Below are 13,060 nucleotides of genomic sequence, written 5' to 3'. Positions count from 1 at the left end.
CTTGTGGTTACAGTTAAACAAAATAGTGGACACAAAATGCTTGGTCTTGTGTCTGACGCGTGGAAAGTACTCAAAGGTTAGCTACCACCACCACCAGCATCAGCATTTCTTACTGTCCCACCTTTCATCTGTCCATGAGATCTTTCAGAGTCTTACCTGTCAGCAAACACCTGACTGTACCTTCTGGTCAATTTTTACCTTTAATGAACTGGATTAGTCAGAACTCTTTTGATTGCAATAAAAAGTAACCCTTGCTAACTTATCCTCCCCCTCACCAAAACAAAAGAGGATATAGTGGAGGCATATGGGGGTAACTCACATAACTCAAAGAAAATCTGACCAACTGAGCCTCAAGAAAGCGGGCACAGGGGAAGCGGGGGGACGTCAGGATTGACAGGAGCCAGAATCCAGAGATGGCTGGGATCACTCTCCCTGACTTTCTGACTCTCATTCCTGCCTCTGCCTCCTGGCCTGTCAGCCTGATTACTTCAGAGCATCTTTCTCCCTCAGTCTGGAACCAAAACAGCCAGCAGCTCCTGGCTATATGTCTTCCCAGCCTAGGCACCAGAGAAAAAGTTCCAATTACAAGAAAGGGGTTCTGAGTAGCCGTGTGCCCATCCCTGTGGCTCAAGGAAACCATCTGGTTAGGAAAGAGGAAAGGGTTGATCCTCCAAATATAAGGGGTTCTGTTCCCAGATCTAAGAGGGCAGAGTGCTGAGCAGGCAGACAACCGTCATACAGCCACTTACTGAGCAAACGTTCATTAAACACCTACTATGTGCCCACACCTGTATTCAACACTACAGACACAGAGGTGGCCAAGACATCCATGGCCCTGCTTTCATGGAGCTAACATGCTAATGGCAGAGATGACAATAAACAAAGAAACAGGAAATCTGAATTTCTGTAGAGAGCGAAGATGCACAAATGTGCACACACGTGCACACTCGCACACACGCACGTGCACACACACGCCTCTTGGGAAAACCCCACACAGCCAAGTGCTGACACACCTTCATGATCGCCCCCAGAGGCCTTGGGCACAGACCCATTCCCCTTTCCAGGCCGCCCTAGAATCCCTCAGTTAAACCATCCACTTCAGCACCCATTTATCTTCCCTTCTAACCCTCAATTTTAGTCCTTTTGAAACCTATTGAGATCCAGTGATGCAAAAAAGACACCAGCTAAATTTCCAAGAAAATTTGCATGTTCAGAATTATGAACTAAAGGTAGGGATGTCTGGAGAAATGTTCCACATGAACTCCAGTCAGGAAAAAAAACAAAAGAGAAGAGAATAAAATCGGTGTCTTCTCAGAGTGTGTCATCCGTGAGAACCATGGCTTAGGAAGGAATTAAGCAGGGCCTGTCACAGGGGGCCAAGGGGCTGCAGCATTCCAACCTCACTCTCACGCATGTTAGATGCATGTATTTTTATTGGATGCGTTGGATGTATATTCGTGTGGATGTGTTCCAAATATTTTTTTCTAATTTGAATATTTTTAAAATTATGTGAATGATTTTGGCAACCCTGTCTTAGCGTTCCTTCATTTTTAAAATATATTAAGAGTCTCAAAAACTGGAAATGACCCAGTCCTCTTAAATTTTGGGAGGGTCTGGTATTAGCATTTAATGAGCACCTACTGTGTACCAAACTCTCTGCTTTGCCCCTCACGTGCATTCTCATTTAAGGCGGTGCTATTGTTTCCTATTTGTAAAGGAGGAAAGGGAGACCCAGAGGGTCCTGCTAAAGGTCATGCAGTTGTTAAGGAGTGGAGCTGGGAGAAGACTGTGTCCCATTTGGCTCCAGGGCCCAGACTCTTTCCTTCCTGCCACAGGTTCCTGAGCTGGGAGGGTCTGGGAGGAAGTTGTTTTCACTTTGTAGCAAAATTAACTAAATAAGGATGATGTAATTTTTTCATAAAGCCAAAAATATTTCATCTAAAGGACTGATTTTTTAATTCTAAGATCCTGTCCTTTCTGATTTTTTTGGTATTAAAAATATTTTTATGGTTATCACATCATAGATGGTAGTTGTTGTTTTTGTCATTGCCCTTAGCTGGCAAAATAAAACATTGGCAATCCCGTGTGAGTGCTGCAAAGTCTGTGTTCTGAAATTTTACTGTGCCATGATATCTCCAAGTGTGGAAAGGACTGCTCTATATAATGTTGGCATCTCAGAAAAGCAGAGCTGCCCTTCATTGAGGGCCTGCCACGTGCGGGCACCGGGCTGGGTAGTTTTCATCCATTGTCTCAGATCAAAACACTAAAGGGAGGCCTTGCCCTGGTTTTACAGATTAGGAAACTGAGGCTTAGAGAGGTGAGGGTCCTTGCCGAAGCTCTCGGGCTCCAGCCCCACACGTTCACTCTCCCAGGGGAGGATGCAGGCTGCTTGTCTCCCCGCCCGCTGTGTATTTCGCCCCCAAGCAGCCCCCTCCCACTTCCAGGGAGACACTAGTGTTCCCGGCTGAGGTTACAGCCTCCTCTTCACTTCACGCTGCCTCTCACAGAGCCCACCCCTTCCCGCACGCTGGCGCTTTGATAGGTTGCACAGCCTTCATAAACAGCATGTTAAGAGTGCTGGGGCCAGCTTTGGCGACCCTCTTCTGGTTCTCTGGTTGGAATAACTTCCTGGAGAAACTCAGCAGTGAGGTGGTGAGCTCGGGGTGTCTGTCGCTCATCGGCCAGGGCCACTGAGGTCGAATGAGTTCCCCGGAGCCCTTGGCAGTTCGCAAGGAGGTCTCTTCTTTCAGTGCAGGCCAGGTCGGGGCGGTGGGGGGCAGCGGCTGCCCGGAGGGCCTCGGGCCCGCCTTGCACGTTCACAGTGGTCCGGGTGCGTGCACACAGCCTTCCCTCTGTGAGCAGGGTGTGGAGTGTGGTTTCCCCTGTGCAGGCTGGGGCTGGCAGTCTTGGGAGCAGGCACATGTGGTCTACACCGGGGGACCTCGGCATTTTGCAGAGGCAAATGCACCTTTGGGTTGGGTCTCGCTCGTGCCCCAGCTGATCCACAGTCCCAGCCTCAAGGTGTGGCCTCACGTGACTGCCAGCTGCGATGGTAGCAGCCATTCATGCAGACAGGAAGAGGGCCTGCTTTCTTCATTGGGAGAGGAGAAAACTGAGCTTGTTCCCTGGACTCTTGAGCCTCTGGGGGAAAGAGACAGGGTCTGGCTCTGCCTGGAGAAGATGGACCAGACTGTAGACCTATGTATTTTTTAGGCGATAATAGATAAAGGGAAAACCTTCCATCAGCTTTTGGAACTGGAGATGGCCAACGGGGCCAATGTAATTTACAAAGTGAGAAATATGTTGACGAATAGAGCAGAGCTGAATATTATACATGACCTTATGCAGGAGTAGTAATAATCATAGCAGGACTGAGCTGTGGTTCATGTTTGTCATTTTTGGGTGCTTAGTCTTTAGTCCCTCTTCCTAAAAACACCCTCCCTTCCTTCCTTGTGGGAAATTGCTTCTCCCCTTTTGAAGATTCTTCCATCAGATGCCAGGGGTGGAGCCAAGAGGGGGGCACGAGCCCTAAGCTCATCTAATTGGATTCTCCCCGACACTGTCATTTTGCGGCAGAGCAATGTAAGGATGGAAGAAACATTTGGAATTTAGCCATGTTTGCTGTAGCATCTGAGCTGGGCTGTCAGAGGGTTCTGGCTCCTTCTGGAGCTGTCTGTCTGTCCTGAGCCTGGTCCTTCAGCCTTCCCTTTGAACCAACAAGCTCCCCAGTAGCCTGACAATCAGTTCCTTTTCACAGAAGTTAGACAGAGTCAGTTTCTGTTATCTATAACCAAAGAACCCCACCAAGCCTCCCCTGCCCAAATCAGTGCCATCCCCTTCTTGGTGGCCCACTGGAAGGTCATACACCTGGCTCAGCGGTGCGGCCCTTGCTCAGTCGGTGCTGGGCCTCCTCCTCTGAAATGGCTTTAGGGGGCTGTTTCCATGTCACACAAGAACAAGTGACCTTAAAACTATGCCTCAGTTTGGACCCAAAACAACATTACCAGCTCAATCGGCTGGTTATTCACCAGACTTGGCTACAAATGCCAAAAAAGCCTTTTGACTGTTTCCAAAAATAAAATCCAGCCTCACAGGGTGAGGATCTGCGACTGTTGTGCTTATTCCAAATAACATGGCATCGATCTTGAAGACAATTCTCCAGGGAGTCCCCAAAGTATCTGGAACAATGGCAGCAGCCTTGGGATAAATAACTGGCATCTCTGGGTGACTGCTCAGCAGGGGGAGGGATACCAGTTTGGACGGATATATTCCGATATATTTATTAAATAGCTCATCTCATTATCTCAAAGTCATACTCCACGGTGGAGACATGTTTCTAAGCCTAAAAATTAGACTCCGTTTTAAAAACCCTTTGGAAAATCCCCTACATACAGCCTGAGAAAACTGCCCCACCCCACCACCAAACCCACTCTCCAGACCTGGCCAGGTAAGGATTTTCCCCTTCACACTGGAAGCAGTGGCTATAATCCGTTGTTCTTAAGCAGGATGTGTGTCCTCTGCTCAGGGATGGGCTGCAAACCTAAAAACAAGAGAATACATGACATCCATTAGCAAATCCTGCTTTTAGAGCCTCTTATGTAGGCATCATGCTTCCTTGTTTTTTAAGTTTCTCTTAGATTGGGAAAAGTCTTGCCCTTAAGTCTCCCCAAATAAGAATGTGAGTGTGTGTGTGTGTGTGTGCGTTGTGTGTACATACGTTTAGATGACACTGTGGGCACCAGATCGAAACAGTAGAGTGGACAGAACACACCCTCCCCACCCTGCCCCCCATCTTGATGTGATCGCCTGGCTGTGTACACATCCAGTCAAACAAGAAGAACAATAAATCTGCCCTCATCCACTCCCTTGTCATTGCCAGGCTCAGGGTCCTGGACCACCCTGACAACTGAAGAATCCCACTTTCAGGCAGCAGGCAAGAGAAATGTGGTCGTTCTTGATATTTCTTTTGATAGGGAAAAAAAAATAAAGGAAGAGTGAAGCTTCAGAATTGACTTCTGTCTTTTGGTGTCTTACAATTTCCATCTCTTTGTGATCAAAAGATCACAGCCCAACAAGGGGAGGGAAAGAAGGATCTCTACTTTTGGCAGGCTCCAAGACAGTCTTGGATTCTTTATTTGTTCGTAACTCATTTCTGTCAAACATTCTTTTTCTATCTCTTGTCATAAAAAGTTGAAATGCTAGTTTCTCAGTGGATGTCTTGTCTTTAACCATCTGTCTGACCTTGGACAAATTCTTTAACCTCTCCGAACCTGTTTTCTTGAGTGTTAGCACAGCGTCTGACACAACACAGATGCTCAGTAAGTATGTGTGAGTGAATGAGATGATTTCTCAGGTCCTTTCAGCTGTAATGCCCTGTGGCTTTCCTGGTAATTGAAGGGAATATAACCGTGGGTTCCCTGCCTGTGGTGGACATCTCTGTTGCCCCTGGGCATGTTTCATATTCATTTGGGGGCATTTATTCTCAAAAGCATGGTTATGCCATCCTCCTCGGCATGTTCAGTACCACACTAGGCATATAAGGTTCATCCTGGGAGTCTAGAATTCAGGGTCCACATGGTTTACCCAGAATTGACATTGACCGCCATTGCTCAATGCACCTGACTTTTGCTTGTCAAAAGTTGTTTGCTCATTTACTCTGTGTTTTTTAAAAACTTTTTGTAGACAAGACCTCCCCTGTTTCCTTCAACTTTTATTAGTTGTTGATGTCATGTCACCCGTAACAGATAGGCGAGACCATAAACTTTGTTCAAATGTTGAGTCATTCTTTGCATTCCTATTTCTCAGTTGACTAATTCCTGGATTTGCACAGTTGAGGTGCTTCTGGGGTTAATATTCCTCTTTTGTGAAGTTGATTTACAAAGTGTGTCCCCTAGAGGCTCGCTCCTAATCTGAATTGTCAACTGGGGACCCGCCAGAGATTGATGACGGGGGATTATGATTGTCTACGTGTTGTGCTCTCATCCAGTTTTCTGATGTGTTTTGGTAATGATGTTGACAGTTGTGTGAAGATCTGTTAACTGAAATTAAAGCAGCAGCAGCAGCGTTTTTGAGCTTGATGGTTAGATTTGATTAGATCAGAGTGGGTTTTACTTCTCCCTCAGAGTCAGCAGAGATTTACTGTCCACCGACTGATTTAACTTTGTGAAGGAAGATGGTTAGTGACATAACTTACCATCAGAAAAAGAAGTGTCAAGGAGCATTGAAATGAACACCTAACCTTGTTTGAATTCTGTGATGACCTTGAAGGGGCTGGAAATGTACACATTATCAAAGATTTCTACCCGTAGAGCATCATAGAGAAAATAAATGTTGACACGTTTTGGTGGACATTTGTATTGATGAGCATCTTCAAACAGTAGCTATCATTTGAGTGAGTCAGAGGCTTTCATGAAATCAGATATGGTAAAAAAAAAAAGAATAGGATTATGGTTTCTGGATTTTTCTTGCCACTGGCGAGAAGTGAAAGTAACCATTTATGAGTCCGAGTCTATATGACTTAAAGCCACAGTGAGATGCTAGGAGAAAGCTCATGAGCCATCAAATGCAGGAATTTCCTATAAGGTAATGTGTGAAATTTCACTCTGTATACGAATTCTTAAAATAATCATAACCAATAATTTACAAAAGAAGAGATGCAAATGGATAATAGACAGGAAAATAATATACAACTTCACTAAGAGTTTTCAAGATGCAGTGTAAAATCCGACAATAGTTTTCAGTAACAAAACTGGCAAAAACACAGACAGATTATACTACTCTGTGTTGGCAAAGATGCAGCGAGGTGGGTATTTTCATGAACTACTGGTAGGAGCTCAAAAATCTGGAAAGAAATTTGTCAAAAGATACTAAGAGTCTTAAAAATATACAGACCCATTGACTGTAATTCTGCCTCTATAACTCTGTCCTAGGGAAATGATCAGAAATATATGGTCAAAAATTTACATGCAAAGCTATTTATTGCACCTTTTTTATAATAGCAAAAAACAGAAGCAACTTTATTATCCATTAGTAACAAAATGGTTAAGTAAATTATGGAACACCAACATGGTGAAATTTTATGCGATCATCAAAAATTCTCTTCAAAGAATATTTAAAGGCGTGAGGGAAATATTCATGATGTCGTAACCAAGGGAAAGAAGCAGAATGTAAAACTTGAAACGGTACGGTCCTCACCTTGTAAAACATTTAAATATGCACAGAAAAAGACTAGAAGGAAATACACAATTATATTAAAAGTTATTCTAGGTGGCTGATTTAAAGGTGATTTAAGTTTCCTTCTTTATGACTTTATGTATTTTTCCAATTTTTGAAAAATCAGCACGAAGTATTTTTTTAAAATCAGGAAAAACTTTTAATGATCATAATCACAGCATCCATAGGGTCACCCAAGAATTTTTTTTCAGCATTTCAGATCCTCAGGACAAGAACGGGGAGAGCAATTACGTGTTTCTCTTCACTAATTTGGAAAGTTTTAGCAGAAATTCCTTGGGCTCCAGATGCCTTGTTTTTTCAGCCACTTGACGATTTTCTGCACCTTGTCAAGAATCAGAGGGATTCTGCAGATTCTTTTGTCTGATATCGCAGGATAGAGCTAAAAACGTGTTCCTCAATAATTGTCTTAACTGGTAAAGCCTCTGAAATGCTCTTTCCAGAGCTCAGGGACAGCTTGATTCTTATTTAACAACTCTCCATCCAGGAATAACAAGAGGGCTGGGGGCTACTCTATGTTTGTGTGTGTGTGTGTGTGTGTGTGCATGTGTGTGCATGTGTGTGTCTGTGGCACTTAAATCTACACATGTTATAAAATGTTGGAGAAATGCTAGATGGTTTCATGGGGTCATTTTTCCATCTCTTGTTTGTGCCAAATTTCTTTGAGCCTCTGCCCTGTTTTATAGATGCCTGTTTCTATCCCTCTGAGTGGGCGTCAGTACCTGGAAATTAAAAGCCTCTACCTCCCAGCCATGGTTTGAGGAGGTTGGACTACATGATCTAAGGTGTGGTTTAAAGTCGGTCACTCCCTCTATCCCCTCACTTTTCTTTTCTTTTTTATTTTTATTTTTTGCCTCACCGCACGTCATGTGGGACCTAAGTTACCTGGCCAGGGATCGAACGCACGTCCCCTACATTGGAAGGGCAAAGTCTTAACCACTGGACTGCCAGGGAAGTCCCCCCTCACTTTTCTTAAGAACCCAATTGTGATGTTTTGTGGGAGTGACTCCCAGGACTTCCACAGACACTACTGATGGTGGATTAAAACCCACCCTTCAGTTGACAAGAATGGAACTCTTGGAGTGTAGAATATAGTATTGGCAGTTCAAGAGGCTTAGAAGCAGATGACAGGCATGGTCTCTGATTTAAAGGGGAGGCAGGACCCAAACAGTTTCCCATAACTTAAATGGATTGCATTGAAATGAAGTGCATTGCTAGATACAGCTTCCCAAAACCCACCTTATTGGGGGAGGGGGAACAAGTAACATTCGTTGAGCACCTACTGTGTGCTTGGCATTGTGCTGAGCACTTTACATGAATCTTCTCATGTACTCCTCAACAGTCCTCTAAGATAGATACTATTATCCCCACCCCAGCCCCATTTTAAAGATGAGGAAACAACAGAGGTTTAAGAAACTTTCCTGAGGTTGATTTAAGTTGCAAAGCTAGAATTCAGCCCCGGAGCTCACACAGGCCATGTGACCAGTGTGTCCCAAGCTTGCTCAGAAGAATCACCCAGAGTGTCTGTTAAAGAGACAGCTTCCAGGCCCTTGGAGCCTCTCTGACAGGGTGGTCTAGAGAGGGACCCAGGAAGTGGTAGTTTTAACAAGTTCCCCTGGTGATTCTTACCATCAGGAAGGCTTGGGAGAACCCACGTTGACAATACTGTGATGGTTTTCAGTCCTGGCTGCGAGTTAGAATCATCCGGGGAGCCTTTTTTAAAAATCTTGGTGCCCGGCTCCACTCCAAGACATTTTGATTTAATCGGACTCGGGTGGGACCCAGGCATCAGTATCTTAAAGCACTCCAGGTGATTCTCAAGTGCAGTCAGGGCTGAGAACCACGGCTCTGCTGCCTCAGCTGATTAAAGTGAAATCAGCCTGACTCACTCTAGAAAAACACTGGTAAAAGAAGAATCGCTCAGTGCCGACCAACTGTCTCTCACTTCCAGCCCCGCAAGCAGGGGCAGTCACGTAAAGGCTGAAGGAAGAAAAGCAAAATACCCAGCAGGGTGTGACATCGCTCCCTTTTGTCCATTTGCTCCCCAGCTCCTGATTGAACACCAAGGTCTGAAACCCTGGAGGCACTTCATAGGCCAGAGCTTGGACAAAGAGGGGGATTCTCTTGCTCTTTTACTGCAGTGGTCCTCAAACTTTGGCAGGCATCAGAATCACAGGTGGCAGGGAACTTGCTAAAACAGGTGGCAGGACCCTGGGTCCATAGTTTCTGATGCAGTTGGTTGGAGGTGGGGCTGATGCTGGTCGGGAGACCAGCCTTTTCGGACCACTGCTCTAGCACCTTGGCTGTCACTGAACTCACGTGCCACATTAGCGCAAGGGTGGCCCAGCCCTGTTTCCTGGCCAGTGAAAAACGGTGCTTTGGAGGGAGAATTTCTCTGAGGGAGCCTTCAGTTGGGTCTTAGACCCTTTGACCATGACTTTTGCAGGAATCACCACTGAGGCATCTAAACAGATAAGTCAAGGACCAGTCCCATTCCCTCCGCACCCCATCCCTGCCCTCAGTCACAGGTTATCACACACACACTTCCAGACACAAATGTTCATTCATCAGATCATTCAACAAAATGTATGCGATGCCTCCTGAATGCCAGGCAGTGTTCTAAGAGCTGGAAAAAAGGTAGACTAGTCAGACCAGAGTCTTACCTTCATAGAGCTCTTGTAGGGAACCAGCAAACATATCAAAAAAAAAAAAACCCAAGATAATTTCAGCGAGTGGTAAGTGATAGGAAGCAAGCAAATCTGAAGGGAGGATGTTTGAGCTGAGCCTTGAGTGACAAAAAGAGCTAGTCTTTCAAGGACCTGATTGAAGAGTCCCTCTATCAAGAATATCACAACTGGCTTCTTAAGAATAATGAGGGCACAGAGGAAGCCACCACCTCCAAGGGTCACAAGCAGAGGGAACAGCTTGTGCAAAACTTCCTGAGGCAGGGGGAGGTTGGTGCATGTAAGGAACAGAAAGCAAGAAAGCAAGCCAAGGCTGACAGGTGAGCACCTGCCACTGGAGTTTCCTAGCACTGTAAGGTTCTTCACATGCATTCTTATGGGAGCCTCATAACAGCCCTGTGATGTAAGAGGAAAGAGAGTATATGTCCCCAATTTTTTGTATGAAAACACTGGAGGGAGGTAAAGGGTCTCTCCCAGGGTGACAAGGTAATAAGAAATGGAGCTGAAGGCAGAGATTCTCAACTTTCATGGGCACACAGGTTACTGGGGACCTTGTTAAACTGCAGGTTCTCACTCGGTAGGTCTGGGGTGGGGCCTGAGATTCTGCATTTCGGACAAGTCCCCAGGTGATGTCAGCCTGACGTCATTATTTCGTATTTTGGCTCTTGGATCAGGCAGGCCACGTCCTTGGAATTGACCTCCTCCCGACCTAGCCAGGGGTCCGGTATCAGATGTTGCAGTCCTTCCAGACACTGACGTTACACCCAGGAAGAGGCCTTGGGGCCCACTCCGCCCCCTCGGGGGCACCAAAATGGCCGGCAGAGTTCGGCCGGTGTGAAATCCCTCCTTTGTCTGAGGCGCAGCCTCTGGGTCAGGCGGTCCATGTTGATCAGCGTATTGGCTCCCTGCCACTCTGATTTACACTCGTGAAGTGCTCGTCAATTCCTATAGGCAACCTCTTGACTTATTTTAGGTTTTCGGTTTTGATAGCAAAAACCAACTCTACAAAGCCAACATTTCTCTTCTCGGTTATGTTTCCAAGGATGGCATAGCTGTCTTCTAGCTCTCTGGTTGCCTTGCTAACCAGGTCTTGCTTCTCTTGGAGCCTCAGAGCTGGTGTCCATCCCCAAGCCTCTCCAGTCTCAAATTTGGATTGGGGCCCTGGAGAGATGCCATTAAGGCTACCCCAGGAAAAAAACGAGCATAGACTGTAAACAGCTGGCTTTCCTTTTCACAGCAGGAACGTCATTGCAGCAGCCAGTGTTACAGAGAGGGAAAAAACTGACAAGACGTGATTTGGGGGACCTTTCACAGTGCCCTGCTCCCAGAAACCGCGGAGGTGAAATTACAGCTCCCGAGCCTTGCTCCCATCTCGCTCATGTGCCAGACAGTGTTCCCGGAACTCTGCTTTCCTCCTGACCATAGTATTCCAGACATCACAGTTCCACTCCTGTCACGATGAGCAGCTTGCCAAAGGACTCCTAGAACCTGCCACAAAAGGTGCCCGTGTGGAAGCCCCTTTATCCATTACCTGGGCCTGCCTAGCTGTCAGAGGCCCACCTGGCCCAGCTGTTCAGAACTTACCCGTAGATTCTAGGCAAACCCAATACTAATTTGTCAGTAAACTGCCCAGGAATACCAACTGCATAGAAATGCTTGGCAAGGACTCCCACCTTGATGTGACATCCTGAAGGTCCAGCAAAGGTTCTCAACTTGCTGAGGGAATTATCTACTTCTCACCTTTCACCCAAATGATCCATAGACCTAAATTAGCAAAAATGACTGAGCTGACCTGTATTTGTCTACATTTTATTCAATTCAACAAATGCTTCTCGAGCTGTGTGAAGGAACCTTCACTGACTCAACCTTCACTTGAGAGGTGACTCTCAAGTCACCTTCAATGACTTGAGAAGGAACAAAGATGTAAAAGGTGCAGTCTTTATTGTCAAGAAGATTGTAATCTGTTAGCGTTGGGCCCGTAGATACATCCACAAATATCTGGCACGCAAAATAGGATGTGACAAATCTGGGTTTCAAGGCAGGAACAGAGTGTGACTGGGAGCTGGTAGGAGAGGGATTAATTCTAACTGGGGAAGTCTGTAAAGATGTCGTGGAAAGGGTGGCAATGGATCTGGTTTGCCCATGGGATAGATAGAATTTCAACCCAGGGATGAGCATTTTTAGTGAAACGAACAATATTTACCGTGTATTAAGCTCTTACCATGTACCAGATGCTGTTCGAAGTGCTTTACATTTTAGCTCATTTGATCATCTCATTAACCCTGTGAGGTGGGTGCCTATATTATCATCCCCATATTACAGGTGAGACAGGTGACGCCCAGCCAGGTCAGGTAACTTCCCGGGCTAACTACTGGTCCAGGGGGAGCTGGGATTTGAACGCAGAAAGGCTGGAGCCAGTGGCTAAGCTGGTAACTCTGAAACTCTATCGCCTCCACGTACAAGACATTTGGTTTCCTTTTTTATTACTTTCATTTAAAAAAAACACTAATCAACTCTGTTGAGCTTTGTTAGAAGCAGAGTAAGCACTGAGGACCTACTGAAGATGTTTGTTTACTCCTTCGCTGCGGGCTTTTGAGCTTCCTGATCAGCGAGGCCCCTGAGGACAGCGGGCTGCTGCAGCCTGCCTTTCTGAGCTCTAGAAAGCCAAGAATGCGCTCTCCAGGCTGGCCGATCCCCTACCTGGAGACCCTTTCCAGTCCTCAGAGGCCGGCTCAGCCCGTCTCATGTCCACCGGGGCTTTGAGCTCAGTGTACATGGTCCCTTTAGGGTACTAAGATGTAAGATGTGGTTGGGGAATAAGGAGAACACCCCGAGGGAGGAGAAGATTCCTCTGCCTTCCATGGCTTCATGGCTTGGGGCTGTTCATGGCCCCCAAGAGACAGCAGCTGGTTCCTCACTGGACAAGCCCAGGAGCAAGCTCTGGCAGGGCCTCTGCCCGCGAGCTGAGGGCTCAGAAATCCCCCCCAGCCCTGCCCCCAGTGGGGGGCTGTACCAGCCTGGAGGAAGGGGCACCTTTCTGCCATCCAAGCAAAGGGTCCATTAGCGCTCTGCGAAGATGTGGCTGACAGGTTGGACAGAATGATGCCACCTGACAACAACGCCGTGTCCTTAAGAAGGCTCAGTCT

The sequence above is a fragment of the Delphinapterus leucas genome, chromosome 16, assembly GCF_059928025.1.
Source record: "Delphinapterus leucas isolate spDelLeu-1000000601 "Yukka" chromosome 16, BTC_Dleu_Yukka2, whole genome shotgun sequence".
Classification (NCBI taxonomy): Eukaryota; Metazoa; Chordata; class Mammalia; order Artiodactyla; family Monodontidae; genus Delphinapterus; species Delphinapterus leucas.
Note: the sequence above shows the minus strand (reverse complement) of the source record.